The sequence below is a fragment of the Schistocerca cancellata genome, chromosome 6 (assembly GCF_023864275.1).
Source record: "Schistocerca cancellata isolate TAMUIC-IGC-003103 chromosome 6, iqSchCanc2.1, whole genome shotgun sequence".
In the NCBI taxonomy this organism is placed as follows: domain Eukaryota; kingdom Metazoa; phylum Arthropoda; class Insecta; order Orthoptera; family Acrididae; genus Schistocerca; species Schistocerca cancellata.
In genome coordinates this window covers 92,728,201-92,745,817 of record NC_064631.1, presented here as the reverse complement: position 1 = coordinate 92,745,817, position 17,617 = coordinate 92,728,201, and the positions used below count along the sequence as shown (strand labels likewise).

At 36.8% G+C, this 17,617-nt stretch overlaps 1 protein-coding gene across 11 annotated transcripts in view; it reads left to right on the top strand.

Annotated features, from left to right (window-relative positions):
• Positions 1–17,617, top strand: part of LOC126088583 (titin) — a 1,213,778-nt gene that overhangs the window by 1,091,067 nt on the left and 105,094 nt on the right. The window lies entirely within an intron of this gene.

Below are 17,617 nucleotides of genomic sequence, written 5' to 3'. Positions count from 1 at the left end.
TTTAAACAAAGTTGAAAATCATAGAAAGAAATACTTTAGTACATTGGAACCACACAAGGATTAAGCTGAACTGTAAGTTCTCTACTTTTTATGAGCATCTACATTTGCTATTGAACACTGTCAAGTAAAAATATCATATCAACAAATAACAGAAGTTCTGTGTGTGTACTGATTTAAACAAAGCTGAGAAGCATAGAAAGAAATTCATTAGAGCATTGGAACCACACAAGGATTAAGGTGAACTTTAGGTTTTCTCACATCAACAAACATTCACATATATGGGTGCTGACAGGATCTGTTACCTTGCTAACTGTTTCAAAAGGAAATTTTTTTTAAGGAAACTATAAAATTACAATCTGGCAGAATGTTTGACCATTACATAAATCTTCAGGAGGTGAACTTCTAAGTACTACTGTTAGACACAGTGTGAAAATGATAACTGTTTACAACATACCACATCGGTTCATGAGAAGCTGAGATATATAGTTTGATATAGGACACTTGTAATTTATCAAACCAGGTGACAACATCAAATTCATCTACAAAAGCCACCTAAGCTACAGTGCTGCATGCCCCACAAAATTATCTTCTCCTCCTCTTACACCATGAGCTTAGCTGGGCTCAACTATTTGTAGCTCTTTTTTTTTCATTAACACCACATATCAAGTGCTTTCATAAAAAATTCCCAAATTCAAAGTAATTCTGAAAGAGTACCTAACAGATAAATCTTTTTATATGGTTGGTGAATTTATGAGAGAAAATGAGTACCACCACTAAACTTAACAATTGTTTTACAAATATATTTAATTAATTTTATTTTGAACACTATCATAGACATTCAAATATTTTTATTTATTGATTGTACTGTTTAGCTTAACTTTGCTTCCTGTATGTGTTTCTGATCCGTCCTCAGCATATCATAATTTTCTTTTAATTGGATATATGTTCTGAATTTGATGCCTCATTTATACGGGATCTTTTATTAGATTTATGTAAGTTACATTTAAACTATGTGCAATTTCACACATTCAGTATCCTTGTGATTTACTTGCTACCTGGATCCATGTATCACGAAATAAATAAATAAAAATCAGACCAAAATCATCCTTGAATATTAAACACACCTTTTTCTTGCACATATAAATTGTAGATTTGATGTTTGTCTAAATTTTGCCTCAGAATTTTGTGAATTTAAAAGCTTAATCATTTAAAATAAAGCAGTCTCATAGTAAGAGGGCCAGAGGAAAACATGACTTAATTGTTAATTTTATGCCCTTAAAGTTGATATTTTTTAGTCAAAATGTATACAAATGTCAGTTTCATATTGTAAGTGCAAGAAAAGGTGTGTTTAATATTCAAGGAGAATTTTAGTGAGAAAAAGAAATGAGCTTCAGACAGTTGAGAGTGACTAAGCCGATGACATAAGAGGGAAAGAGGTATTCAAAATCTCAAGTGTCTTGTAAGTGCTGCAACTTAGATGGATTTTGTCTACTGATTTGGGATGTTTCCCTGGATTGACAGACCAATAGTGTCCTATGCCAAACTATGTGTAATGAGTTCTCCTACACCAATGTAATACATTATAAGTAGTTATCGTTTACACCTTGTGTGATAAACTACCCTAGCTTTTGGAACTGTTGGTTTCTTCTTAAGGGAGGAAAAGGAGAATGTTAGGTAAGACTGACAGGTCACTGAGATCCCAGTATGAGAGGGACTCACCTGTTCTGAGGGTGACGAAAGACACAGATGAAGGCAAAGTCATCAGAGAGTGAGTAGGAGGTCAAAGGTAGTATATTAGTGCTGAAAACTGTGGCCACACTTCAGAATTCATGATGAGGAATGATGATGAAACATTGTGTGACTTGAGGAACAATGGTTTTGGCTTTAGCACCTGGATGGCAAGTATGGGACAGATTTCCATAAAAAAAAAATACTGTAAATTACTGTAATACCAATATACAAGAATATTAGTTTATATACCCTTTGCAGCTTGAGACTAAATCATTTATCATTTTATTTTTCTGATGAGATTAATTAATTGATTTAGTGTGGGTAGAATCTGGACACTCATTATTAAGGCAGTTTCATTCTCTCATGAGTGGAACTTCCAGTCATGTGCTTTTGGGACACATGTGGATGACAGAAATAAATATCACCATATTGCCCTCAGCTGTAGATTCATAGGTTTAAAATTGATTTTAATGTGCATTTTCTGCAAGTGATTGATGATAACAGTGTAAAGCTGAAATCCTCATTATCAGTCACTGATAATTTTGTATTCAGTTTCTGTATTTTAAAGTTCAATCATCCGTTTTGGTTTACTTGTATCACGTTATATATGCCATTGGCGGAAGTACCAAATAGAAGACATATAGGCAGCTAATAATTTGGACTAAATTTTAATGCACAGTGGAAAGAGAAATGACAGAAGAGTCAATTTTGCCTAAAGTGAAATTTAAGTCTGATATCTTCCACAGATCGTAACCTCTACATCTACTTGTCCTAATTAATGAACAGTGTGGCAACACATCTTAAAAATTAAGAATTCTGAGGTAAATTAAATTTACTAGAATAATCAGGGTAATCTCAGGAAGTGCTGAAAACTATAATGAATCCTGAGAGATTCAGTGGGGAGTTGTTCATTGGCAGAAATAAATGTTCTGAGCCATTTTGATACACTCTGAGATTCTGATTTGGAAACAATCAATCATTCTATCGTGTAAGGAAGGGTACAGAAGGACATCGAATTGTTTTAACTGTCCGTTGCTACCCCTTGTGTGCTCACTACCTTTGGGATTCTTCAATATTGTCTGTGGATTCTTGAGTCCAGGTTCACTTACCACTGTATGATTGTGAGTAGCTGGAGTGTAATGTACACATGAGAATTTGTTACCCAGCTGTGTACACATGAAAATCTGTTACATAGATATGACTTTGTCACTTGCACAAACACAAACATAGTGTTTTTTACACACACACACACACACACACACGGCTCCAAATGTGTTTCATTTTACATATGCACATTTATACACCGAGCGAGGTGGCGCAGTGGTTAGCACACTGGACTCGCATTCGGGAGGACGACGGTTCAATCCCGTCTCCAGCCATCCTGATTTAGGTTTTCCGTGATTTCCCTAAATCGTTTCAGGCAAATGCCGGGATGGTCCCTTTAAAAGGGCACGGCCGATTTCCTTCCCCATCCTTCCCTAACCCGAGCTTGTGCTCTGTCTCTAATGACCTCGTTGTCGACGGGACGTTAAAACAACACTAACCTATCACATTTATTCAACTTTGTTTTGTAAAGTAGTTTCTTTGCAAAGACTGTATACCGCATTGGATGTGTCCCATTATGAAATGTACTATTAAGCACTGTGCAAGGTCAATTATTATTCTAAAATTTTGCCAGTTCCTTTACATTCTCTTGTCTGGAGATATGCCCTTTGTACTTTGGTAATCATTGTTGCTACAGATAACTTCAGTCACTGGTACCAGTTCCAACATGCACACCCTCAAGTAGGTCATGTCTATTTCTGTCATGAGTAGACATTAGAACTATTTGTTCTAATTAGTTTTCAGAGAAAGCATTTAGTATTGCATCTTAGGATGTCTTGTCACTCATACCACTTCCATAGCTGTAATTATCCCAATTAATGTTGGATGATTAAAGTATCTTCCATGGATGACAGTATGATTGGGAAACTTCTGTAACATTTGGGGCTGATTCTGGTGGTTGGTAGAAGGACCCAGTTACCAGTTTATGCCAATGCTTGATATGGAATTTTGTCCAAATAATCTTGTACATTGTTTCAGTTTCTATCTCAGTGGATTTGAATTTCTCGTCTACTATGATGAAAATATCACCTCCAGTTCTCAATAGCATGTCCTTTCAATATGTATTTACATGTACCTCAAGAATTTCACTGTTGACAATTTCCCCTGCCCTTTCTGTATGTAGTATTATATGAGCTTGTTTGCTTTTTAGGACTGGTTCAAACTATGAAACATTCTTGCGTAATCTTCAGCAACGCTGTGGTTTTAATTATTTTGTTTGTGGAGGTGATATTAATTTTTTATGGGGAGGGGGGTCACTGACAACTATTATTACCTGAATTGGATGGAGAATAGCCTAAGTTAAAAAAATAAAAAAGCCTTGTGTGCACTTCACACAAACAAAGCCACTGGTGTGGCAGTCTGGTGTGCAGTACACACCTTACCTTTTTAGAGGGATGCTATGGATCTCAACCCTATAGCACAACTAGGAAGTCATAGTCTAAATTGCCATGTTGTTGTTGTGGTCTTCAATCCTGAGACTGGTTTGATGCAGCTCTCCATGCTACTCTATCCTGTGCAAGCCTCTTCATCTCCCAGTACCTACTGCAACCTACATCCTTCTGAATCTGCTTAGTGTATTCATCTCTTGGTCTCCCCCTACGATTTTTACCCTCCACGCTGCCCTCCAATACTAAATTGGTGATCCCTTGATGCCTCAGAACATGTCCTACCAACCGATCCCTTCTTCTGGTCAAGTTGTGCCACAAACTTCTCTTCTCCCCAATCCTATTCAATACCTCCTCATTAGTTACGTGATCTACCCATCTAATCTTCAGCATTCTTCTGTAGCACCACATTTCATAAGCTTCTATTCTCTTCTTGTCCAAACTATTTACCGTCCATGTTTCACTTCCATACATGGCTACACTCCATACAAATACTTTCAGAAATGACTTCCTGACACTTAAATCTATACTCGATGTTAACAAATTTCTCTTCCTCAGAAACGCTTTCCTTGCCATTGCCAGTCTACATTTTATATCCTCTCTACTTCGACCATCATCAGTTATTTTGCTCCCCAAATAGCAAAACTCCTTTACTACTTTAAGTGTCTCATTTCCTAATCTAATACCCTCCACATCACCCGACTTAATTCGACTACATTCCATTATCCTCGTTTTGCTTTTGTTGATGTTCATCTTATATCCTCCCTTCAAGACACCATCCATTCCGTTCAACTGCTCTTCCAAGTCCTTTGCTGTCTCTGACAGAATTACAATGTCATCGGCGAACCTCAAAGTTTTTATTTCTTCTCCATGGATTTTAATTCCTACTCCAAATTTTTCTTTTGTTTCCTTCACTGCTTGCTCAATATACAGATTGAATAACATCGGGGATAGGCTACAACCCTGTCTCACTCCCTTCCCAACCACTGCTTCCCTTTCATGTCCCTCGACTCTTATAGCTGCCATCTGGTTTCTGTACAAATTGTAAATAGCCTTTCGCTCCTTGTATTTTACCCCTGCCACCTTTAGAATTTGAAAGAGAGTATTCCAGTCAACATTGTCAAAAGCTTTCTCTAAGTCTACAAATGCTAGAAACGTAGGTTTGCCTTTCCTTAATCTTTCTTCTAAGATAAGTCGTAAGGTCAGTATTGCCTCACGTGTTCCAGTATTTCTACGGAATCCAAACTGATCTTCCCCGAGGTCGGCTTCTACTAGTTTTTCCATTCGTCTGTAAAGAATTCGTGTCAGTACTTTGCAGCTGTGGCTTATTAAACTGATTGTTTGGTAATTTTCACATCTGTCAACACCTGCTTTCTTTGGGATTGGAATTATTATATTCTTCTTGAAGTCTGAGGGTATTTCGCCTGTTTCATACATCTTGCTCACCAGATGGTAGAGTTTTGTCAGGACTGGCTCTCCCAAGGCCGTCAGTAGTTCCAATGGAATGTTGTCTACTCCGGGGGCCTTGTTTCGACTCAGGTCTTTCAGTGCTCTGTCAAACTCTTCACGCAGTATCGTATCTCCCATTTCATCTTCATCTACATCCTCTTCCATTTCCATAATATTGTCCTCAAGTGCATCGCCCTTGTATAGACCCTCTATATACTCCTTCCACCTTTCTGCTTTCCCTTCTTTGCTGAGAACTGGGTTTCCATCTGAGCTCTTGATGTTCATACAAGTGGTTCTCTTATCTCCAAAGGTCTCTTTAATTTTCCTGTAGGCAGTATCTATCTTACCCCTAGTAGAAGTTTTAAAGTCTCTGATTCATACCATCCATTCAACTCAGAACCCGGTGTCCATGATCAGTTCTGGATGCGATGCTGCAGACTGATATCTTGCTTGAAGGTCTTCTTGATATCTTGCATGAAGGTCTTCTTAACCCTCTCTGCCAAATGTGGAATGATTCAAGTATGACTTCAGAGTCCAAATGACAGGCATTGTTTGTTCCAACATGTCCTGTGCCACAATCTGCAGTTGTTTGCTTCCTATTCTCTCAGTAGCTGTCTGAACAGCCTCTTCAGCATGTTAAATGAGGCCTCCAGGCATAGACACTGAGTGCACGAAGTGATTGTTCCTGTCCTGTGCTGCCATTTCACTAAGGAGAATCATTATTTATCATACTTTAAAACTGCCAAGGATTAACAGACCTGCACACTTATGTGTCTACTTTACTGGCACAAAACACAGCAGGATTCCAAACTGCTGAAGTTAGTCCCATTGGTTCAGTTTGAATTTCAGTGGGAGACAGCATTTCAGACTTGTTGATTAGAGAGAAAACTATAATAGCCCAATTTCTCCATGGCCACTAACTGCCCTGTACAGGGCATTGAGACTTACTACTGACCAACCACCCACAGTCAAGTGGACAAATGATGATAGGCCCTGCCATTCCTAAAGAGGAGACAGTATTTGTGGGAGATGATAGTACTTGTGATACATTTCTTGTGTCTCAACACTCCCATTTGCAGCTACTTCCAATCACTTGACAGGAGTCAGCTGCTTACATACTACAACTAACTCACAAGAACAGAATTCAGGATTGGGCTACATTGTGCTTGCTTCAGCATTTTTCAGAACAGCAAAGAAATAACTTTAAACTAAGCATGCTGTCTGCATTTGTGATCAAGTATCAATTTCAGGTTTTAGTCAGCTTTCTGTATCTAGTGTTATGTGATCTAAAATTAATAATGCTGAAGCATTTCTGCACTCACTTCATTGATCAGGATAGAACATGTTTTTGATTGGAAAATTGGAAATTTGTAATAAGTACTATGGGACCAAACTGCTGATGACATCGGTCCCTAGGCTTACATGCTACTTAATCTAACTTAAACTAACTTACACTAAGAACAACACACACACCCATGCCTAATGGAGGACTTGAACTCCCGATGGGGGTGGGGGGGGGGGTTGTTTTTAATTCCTACATATGTTATAAAAGTGACAAATTGGAACTTTTTGTTACTCTCATTTTGCCTTGCTTTCTGTTTTGTAAGGTATGTGTTATTGAAGGAAACATACAAGTCAAAATGGGAAACATATTTAAATGATCAAATTTAAGCAATTACAGCACTGCTGGCACACAGAAAATTCTAGATAGGTAAACTTTAACTTTCGAAATAGACTGTTCTTTCACAGCTAGTGTAGGAATGGAAACAAGCATTTAAAACCCTGTTTCCATAGGGGCATATGCCACTTAAAACGAATTATGTGTCCCTGACAGCTCTGATAGGATTGGTTCAGTTTCACTGAATGGTTAGTAATATTGTGTTCTGCAGGTTGTCATACTTTATTTTCATATAGTTGCAGACTCGTATTTAGATGTAGGTGCATAATATAAAACTTAGTGAAACTTACTTAATGTACACAAAGATTACACTGGATTGTACATTTCAAATGCCGAGTACAACTTTTATTGTGCAAATGAAGTTTGCTGTGTATGTTGAAAAGAAATATAGAGCTGAACAATTGATATCCGAAATTCATAGCAAACTGGTGCTCAGAATAGTATTTTACTATAAATAACAGTGTAGGAAAACAAAAAAAAGTGTTTCTGTTAGATAAATACATTAAAAATTAACACAGAGTATAATAATACTGATTTGGTTGTGACTGTAGCAGTATGGTACCCATAGACATTCTATCTTGTCATATGGCAGTAAGTCTTGCACTTATGAAATTACTTCAGTTTCATTTGATGGCCTTAGAAACTCATGATATACTTTGTAAAAGGTAAATTGGATTGATGCAGATTTTACTTTTGTGAAATTTGTGTATCTTTATGGGACGAGTTTCTTCACATGTAATCATGTACAGTTGCTTTCTGGACCTGAGAAAGTATTTGTCTTTGTATCAAAGGAAAATTCAGTTGAGAAAACTAATAAATTACGAGAAAGAATTCCTGGCAAATACTTAACTTCAGGAGCTGAAATGTGTAGTACCACTTATAAGAGACACATAAAAGTAAAAGTGACACACTATCTTCACTATAGGTGGGTCCCTCTCATTCTGGGATCCTGAGTGACTTCCCCTTCCTTTTAACCTTCCCCAAAGTGTTTGTCTGCTGACGAATATTTCCTTCTTTTCTCTCTCTCTCTCTCTCTTATCTGTCCTTCTCATGAAACTTTGGCCTTAATTAGAAAGTAACACTATCATTTTGAGTTGTTAAAAACAGTTATTCACCAAGCTGAGCAAGAGAAAACATGTATAAAAGCTAAGGAACTGTGCAAGATTTCAGAGTAAGTAACTCCTTCTTCTGGCAGAAGGGTTGAAGGGGAGGGAAGAGGAATGAAAGAAAAGAACAGGCGAGGTCAGGGGAGACTTACTGAACAGGATGAGAAAGAAGGACTGATTGTGGGGACTGCGTTGGATGAGATTTTAAAACCTGAGAGCCTAAAGGCACAAAATATGGTAATAAGCTAGGCAGAAATTACAGATAAAACATTGTGCAAGACTTGATAAGAGCAGAAAGCTAAGTGCATTATACATGGTTGAAATGGGGAGCAAAATTAGGCTGTTCAGAAAATAAAAGATATAGAAAACAAAATTTTGTATTTTCAGGACTTTAGTTTTGAAGAAGTACTGTTTGTGAATTCCAAACTATTGTATTTTCATTTTTTGTTGATATGTTAAAAATATTTTGTATTCATTACAATCCTAATCATCAGTCATTTGACATCTGCTGCAATATAAATGCTCTCAATGCGCTACAGCCTGCTGCTATGCATCTTTGCTACTCCTGCATTTTCTGTTACCAGCTATCCACTTCCCACTGGATCACTGCCTAAGTCTTTCAGTATCTCTTGAATGCCTACACATTACTGCTCTCATCCATTTCCAACAATTTGCCTAGCTAGCTAACTTGCTAACTTTTATTACAGTCATTATTACATCTCCCTCCTTGGTTTGTCCCCAGATTAATTTCTTTAGGCTATAGTTTTGAAGAAGTAGTCTCTTGAATTCCAAGGGTTTTTTATGAATATGTAGTCAAAATTCTAAAAAAAATTAAGTTGAAATTTAATCTCGGTACAAGTTTAATCTTTGTACTGTCTCATGTATCCAGAGAGCCATCATTTGTCACCTGCATAAGTCAAAGTAAATTAGGAAGGCTAAATAACAGTATGAGAGAGCTACATATTATAAGTGTCAGCCTTTGAATATTTGTTTGCTGAGTGGTAAAAAGGCAGTTTGGAACATCAAAATGGAGAATAAACAGTTAGTGTGATGATAAAGCATCACTCACTATTACGATGGATGGGAGTAGTGGAGATGTTATCTTAGTTATTGAATCTGTGTTCTTCTTCAGTGCTTCCAACAATCAGCACAAACAAATGCACGCTTTTAATGTCAGAAGTCACTTGTTTCAACAGTGGTCTAAAATGGGGAAATTGGAATAATGGAGCAACACAGTTAATTACTATCTGATGTGTTGGGTGGGGTGAATGATGGGTCAGGGAGGAAGATCAGAGTTTAATGTCCCATCAGTAACAAGATCATTAGAGACAAAACAAGCTTATATTGAGGAAGGCTGGGGGCAGGTATTTGGCTGTGTCCTATTCAAAGGAACCATCCTGGCATTTGGCTTAAGTGACATAAAGAGACCACAAATGCTTAAATCTCGATGGCCAGATGGGGATTCTGGATGTATGGGTCAAGGGGAGAAACAGAAATGACTCTAAGAAGAGAAAATAGGGGAATAGCAAAGCCTTGTTTGGGAAGAGGAGGAGAAGTATCATAAAAATGAGCCCGCCCGGCTAGCTGTGTGGTCTAATGCACTGCTTCCCGAGTGGGAAGGCATGCTAGTCCCCAGCACAAATCTGCCTGGCAGATTTGTGTTGAGGTCCGGTGTGCTGGCCAGCCTGTGGATGGTTTTTAAGGCATTTTTCTATCTGCCTCGGCAAATGTGGGCTGGTTCCCCTTATTCCGTCTCAGTTATACTATGGCGGCAATTTCTCCGCAAACATTGTCTCCACGTACATGTACACCATAATTTCTCTACCACACAAACATTTGGGGTTACACTCGTCTGGTATGAGACATTCCCGTGGGGGGTCCACCAGACGCCAAACCACACAATAACCCTGGGTTTGGTGTGGGGCAGTGGATGGACTTCTGTGGCCTGTTGTGGGGTTGTGAACCACTGAGGGCTGTGGTGGGATGAAGCCTCTCCATTGTTTCTAGATCCCCAGTTCCATACACAATACACACACTATAAAAAGGAAGAACAAGTAGGAAGGAAAATTAGGATAATAATGATAAGGAAACCAAAATAAATATAAAAATGTGTAAAGCAACTAAAAAATGGAAATTCACCCATACACTCAATCCCTAGAAGAAAGTACAGCTTATTTTTCACAGGTCATGATATTGATTTTCTTTACTGTATAAAGCTCCATACTTGAATTCTTTGTCATATCTCACATTACAGTATCAGAACATTAGGATGCAATTTGAAAGAAAAAGAAAAGGAATCTACCAAATTTCTTTTTCTGGTCACTCTAAAATGTCATGAGTAACAACAGATATACAACAGACCTCATTTTAGTCTACATTATACTACAGGTGCTCTAGCTAAAAGAGAGATGCCTTTATCTTTCTTATTGTGCAAAGATTTTTATTGGTATGATGATTATTTTCAGTTTAAGTGGTTATGAAATGTGTTCTATTACTCATAATAATACATCATAATATCACAAAATCACTTGAAAATGGGTTGCATATTGAAATTGGTAATGGAATAAATTGTACCTTGTAAAGGTACCTTACGCCAACAGCTATGCCATAGTGGTAACACCGGTTCCTGTCAGATCACCAAAGTTAAGCATTGTTGGGCTTGCCCAGCACTTGTCTGGGTAATGGTCCAAGCCTGCCAGTGCTGTTGGCAAGCTGGGTGCACTCAGCCCTTGTGAGGCTAACTGAGAAGCTACTTGATTCAGAAGTAGCTACTCCAGTCATGAAAACTGACAATGGCTGGAAGAGCAGTGTGCTGACCACATGCCCATCCATATCTGTATCCAGAGGCACCTGTTGGCTGAGGATGACATGGCGGTCGAGCAGTGCCATTGGACCTTCCTTGGCCTGTTCAGACAGAATCTGTACCTTACACTCATCTGTTGAAAATGTAGTCATTTTTCCTTCTGATATTGTAATTATGTTCTTGTTCCTTTGAACTGTAGCTGATTATTTACAACAAACTTTATGAGGGTGACATCGGAGGGCACCATGCTTTTGCACAATTACAGAGAAAGGTTGAGCCAAATTTCAATTGCACTGTATGGAAATTACAGTGTTTCAAAAAAAAAAAAAAAAAAAAAAAAAAAAAAAAAAAAAAAAAAAAAAAAAAAAAGATTCCTTTATTCCGTTGCACAGTGTATTTTGGATGTCCACTGTTGATTTGGCCTTTCTTACAGTCATTTCAGATGGTTAGTATCATTTAACTTTTCAACCATGTTAGACAACATTTAAATCCTTTCTTGAACATGTATTTACATTTTTCTTTTCTTTGAGTGATTTATTGGTGAGTTGTACCTACATGTTTGAATGCATGCAAGGTACCAGTGTGCTATTTTACATGGTATTTTAATTTTATGAGCTTCATATGGTAAAGGATAATATCCTTTTTTGGAACACTGAATAAATTTGAAATTGTTAATACTGTAGCTTATCCCATAGTGAACAATATAATGTCTCAATAAAAATGGATTTCTCAAATTCTACATGTATCAGAAATTGAGTATAAATGCTTAAGTTATTTAAGGAATTTTCTGTAGTGTGTTCACATATGGATTATTTGCACTTAACACCCTTCTGTATAATGAATAATGTTAGCTCTTGATGAATTCTGATGCTGGCCTGTACATACCTTCACGGGGCAAATTTTTATTGCTAATAAACACACATAAAAGAGAAAATTACACAGAACGATCCTAGCTTTCAGAACTAGTCCTTCTTAACCTGTATCCACCTATCCCTCTTTGTTCCATGGGGAAGGAACTAATAGTTCTGAAAGTTAGGACATTTTTGTGTGCTTTTATGTTTTATATTTCCGTTATTGGCAGTACTAAAACTTTTCCTCCTAAAGGTAAGTACCGACCAGCAATTCTGTCCCATAATTTTATGATTTTCTCAAGTGGATTATTCTTTTGGACACATGACTAAAAACAGAATTTCACACAACATGACAACCAGATAAAGTGAGGTAGAAATTTGACCATTATCATGAGAGATTGCACTAGGTCCACAGTGACAGACCACTTGGTTGCTGTTAGTTGTTAGTTTGTTACATGTTTTATGGATCATTTTGCACGATGGATTGTAATGATAATTGAATGACTCATACTCACATTGAAAAGTAACAGGCATTTTATATTACTGGATAAGTGATCAAAAAATTTTATTACAGCATTGTGGATCCATTTTTGTGTCAAAGGCAACCTTAATGTGCAGTAATGAGTTTTTCCTTCTGATATTGTAATTATGTTCTTGTTCCTTTGAACTGTAGCTGATTATTTACAACAAACTTTATGAGAGATTAGATATACTGTGAAACAGTAATCAGAATGCCCAACTTCTTAAACAGATGTCTACAAGATGATCATGATGAGCACCACATACGGTATTATTCTTACAGCACATTTTTGCGCAATGAGGACTTTCTTAAAGACGAGTTGCCCCAGAACATTATTCCATATGACATTATTGAATGAAAATATGCAAAATATATCAACTTCTGATTTGTCTCTCCTCAGGATTTGAAATGATTCTAAATGCAAATGTGGCTGAAGTAAGTTGTTTGAGGAGTTCAAACATTCTTGTCACTATGGGCACCTATGAATTTTGAAGTTGCCATGCTATTTCCTATTTCCTCACCATGATTTACACTTATCATTGATGTAGTACACCTAAAGTGCAAAACTGAATATGTTGTGTCTTTTTAAAACTGATGGTGAGACTATTCGTAAAGAACCAGTCGATGATACTTTTGAAAACTCTGTTCCCCATTTCTTCTGTTTCTGTGTGTATGATTGGAATGATTACAGTACTAGTGTCATCGGCAAAAAGAACTAATTGTGCTTGTTGTATGTTAGACAGAAGATCGTTTACATATAAGAGGAACAATAGTGGACCTAAGATTGAGCATTGGGAAACCCCATATGTGATTTCTCCCCAATCAGAATTATGTCCCTGTGCTACATTGGCTGTATTACTAAGTACAACTTTCTGCATTCTTTGAGTTATATTTGATATTATCCGTTGGTTGGCTATACCATCAATCGCAGAAAAACTTCAGTTTATCTAGGTGAATACTGTGATTCACACAGTCTAATTTCTTATATGGGTCACAGAAAATATCAGCTGATGCTGTTTTATTATTTAATGCTTGTAAAATCTGGTGAGTGAACATGTAAATGGTATTCTCAGTAGAGCAATGCTTCTGAAACTCAAACTGTGATTTGCTGAGGATATTATACTTTCTGGAATATATGACCACCTCAGAAATTTTGAAAAATGAGGGTTTAACAAGGGTACATTTCAGTCTCTCTGGAAAAATGCCTTATGTTAGTGATGCATTACATATTTCAGATAAGACCAGGCCTATTACATGGGAAGAAATCTTTAGTACTCTATTGGAAATACGATCAAAACCAGATGAACTTTTATTTTTGAGAAAATGTATAATGTAATGTTTAACTTGATACTTGGTTGGTTTGGCAAAGCAGGGGTAGAAACTTTGAATAACACATTTTCTTCAGTACCATCTTCTCTCCTTCTTGAGAATTAGAAACCCATAATTTTGGAAGCATGAAACTGTTTCACCTTTTTATTCAGGACTAGATGAGAAACCTGGCATTGCCCAACTATTTATTTATAACCATGCCCAAGACTTCGTACACCTATAATTTATTTTTTACCTACAAAACTTCTTTGTGTAAAATGTTTGTAGTAGTATGATTGAGGATGTGAATGGAGAGCTTGTTTGGTTCACTAACATGGGAAAAAATCCATGTGGAAAGCAGCTGACACTAAGTTCCACACTTGTAACACACAGTGTGTGGTCTTGTGCATGTCATAACATACACCCACCTGGGATTGTACACATTCAAAGCAAAATGGTAAATTGTTAGGAATAACGGGGATTCAGGATATAAAAACTTGCTTGCCTGTACCATTTCCCATCAAAACTTCCACTTATATGGTGTTACTTTGGAGATAAGTAATTTCAAGCTTAAGCAAGTAAATGGTTCTGAGGAGTGAGATAACATACAACACTCTCAATCAGAGCTACATCACGCCTCACTTTCAGAAGGAGTTTCCAAAGAATGAGTTAAATCCTGATGTTCGCAAGCTGCAGCAAGTCTCACCTCAGGATCTTCATTGGATTCTTGAGACCACTTAGTCCTCATTCTTTTAACCATTCTGGTGTATTCGAAAAGACATTTTTATTTGTAACCAAAACAAAATCAAAATGTACTGAGTGGGCACCCAAATCACAAAGAAACACAGTAAATTCATTAAATTTGTTTTCCCAAGCAAAGTATATAAATAAAACCTAACAAAAAAAAGCAAAGCAATGTTGTTAAGTTTTTAGTACATTAATCAAAATCCTTGCCAAGTAAGTTCACTGTTAGTTTGCATTCATAAAGATAAGGTTGCAGTGCTTAATTCTGTCACCAACGTAAACTTCCAAAAGTATATCTGTCACTGAGCTAAAAATCTACTAAACTGAGCAAACAATTTTAGATAAAACTTGAAGTTACAATATCTTTGCAGACTTATGCCCTATGTACTGTCCATTCATTAAGTTTTCACAGTTCCAGATGCTTCATATTTCATATTCATGTAATTAGAATGCTGACTTTGAGGTTACAAGTATGTTTTATTTTAATAATGGCAACTACTTGCTTACAACTTATATCAAACAGACACATATTTCAAAGTTTTACTGTCCTTCAGAGTAGTCACCGACAGTGTATTATAAGCCATTGCCAGTGATGTGGAAGTCATGAGATATCCTTAGCAGCATCAGTTGTGTTGGTAATTTGAGTGGAACAGTCTGTTGCCTGGCAAATCTCTATAATAGTTCTGAAGCGAATATCATGAAGTGCTTCCTTCAATTTAGTAATCATGTTGAAGTCACTAGAGCTTGAGTCTAAGCTGTGTTTGAAAAATGTACAGCTTAGAGAAAGAAGTAGTGACACTTTTTGCTGGACCCACCCATTATTTACCAGGAGAATGCTCAGATGCATATGGCACAAGTTGTGACTGAATTGTTCGATCAGAGGAGCTGGGAAGTGTTGTATCACCCACTACAATCCCCGAATTTAAGCCCTGTGATTTCAGTCTGATTCCTAAACTTCAAAACTGTTATGGAGCTTCATCAGGAAATAAAGAGCTACACTCAAACTATCAGCACAAATGACACTGCTGAGTGTATCCTATACCTTCTGCATCACTGACAATGGGCTATACATAATGCTATTTTTATTTTGAAAGACAGTGAAACTTTGAAACATGTATCTATTTTGTGTAATTTGTAAAGAAATAGTATCAACTACTAAAGTTCCAACCTTGTATTTTATGTAGACCTATAATTTGTTTCTTCTTATTTATGATAAGTGACATTTATCAGAAAGTACAGAAGATAATATTGTAATGCCATCCTTGGGTCAATAAGTTCATTTGATGTAAGGTTAAACTGTAAGTCTGTATGCCTTGCTGTATAACATAAAGCATTTATCCCATTCAGTTAGAAAATATTTGGACAGAGCTCTCATTTTGTTATTTTAAGTGTTTATCCCATAGACTGTTCATGTTAGCTAAGTAATTGAGGAAATATTTCACAATGAGGGTGTAGTTTTGCTGCCAGCAGTAATGTGACTTCTATCTTCAGTGATATTGCAATGAGAGAAATCTTCTCCATGTTTCTTAATTGTGAGGAAAGTTATTCCAGTAAGTCCGTGTGAATTGAGGAAAAGAATTTCTCACAAACCATTGCTAATGACACACTGTCAGTGGCCAGATGTTGTACCTCATTCAATTGAGGCTGATGCTGAGGAGTCCAAACAGCTAAGATTATCATTCTCCCTTCAGCCTCAGGAAAAAAGCACTTTAGCCAGCTTGTCTGTGCATAGAGTATGTTGCATGTGGAAGTGTGGGAAAGTGTTCTAATTGTTTGCGTAGCATTTTTCTGAGGCAAAACATGGGAACTAGCCTGGTATTCACCTTGTGGAATGTGGGAAGCCACCTAGAAACAACATTCTGGCTGGCCAGCACACTGACCCACCATCATTAATACACTGGACGAATTTGATCCTGGGCCAGCATACTTCCCTATCTCAGAAATGGCCGCATTAACGTGTGGCTACATGGGTCATCCCTTATTCAATTATTATTCTCAGAATGTCATTTTTGAGGCCTTAACCAGTTTTAGGCTTACCAGTTCTCATTTGGTTCTTGGGATCAATTTGTCCCATTCTTTTAGAACTTATCGTGTGGTGAGAGTGGTTCAGCCATCTACAGGAAGCTGTAATTTGAAAACAAATACAGATAAATCTGAAGAAAAGTATTTTTCACAAGATTGCTGGTCAGAGCCAAATTTCTAAAAATCCAAATTTCAAAACAGATGAGATAGAATTAAAATGTTTGAAAAGAAAATTCACAATTCCCATAAATTTTTAATATGTTAGAGACCTCATTGAATTGTGTTAACAAGCTAAACTTCTAAGCAATGATTGCTTAGATTATAAACCAAATACATGTTACTATGAAGATAAATGATGATGGATTCAGAATGGAATAGAGAAATATATATGAAAATAGACCACTATTCATTTGATTAGAAGAGACAGTTTTTAAAAAGACATTGTGTTCACCATTGTTTGTACTATTTGTTACACATTCCATGATTGCTGTTTCGATCTTAAGACATTTTGAAGTGGTTACAATGCTTAAAACACAACAGATACCAACATTCATAAAAGAATAAAAAAATACGTGAGCCATTATAGGTCATGTCAGTTCTCATCACATACACCATCAGTATGTACCAGATGGATGAAACTAGATTCATGGTTTCTGCACATGTCAACAACATACACTGTACTGGTCAAAAACAACTTGTAATGATTATGTATGTAGTGACTGCTGAAATGAGCCATAGAGGTTCACATTATTTTTACTTGTTTCATTAATGTCAGCAACTGCTCTGTGTTCAGCACTTAAAAAAACTTTAAGGCCAATATTGCAATCATGGATATTATAATAAATAATATGGTTGATGATGAACATCATGTCATTTAAAAAAAGTCAGTGAGGCTATGGTAAAAAAAAAAATTCAA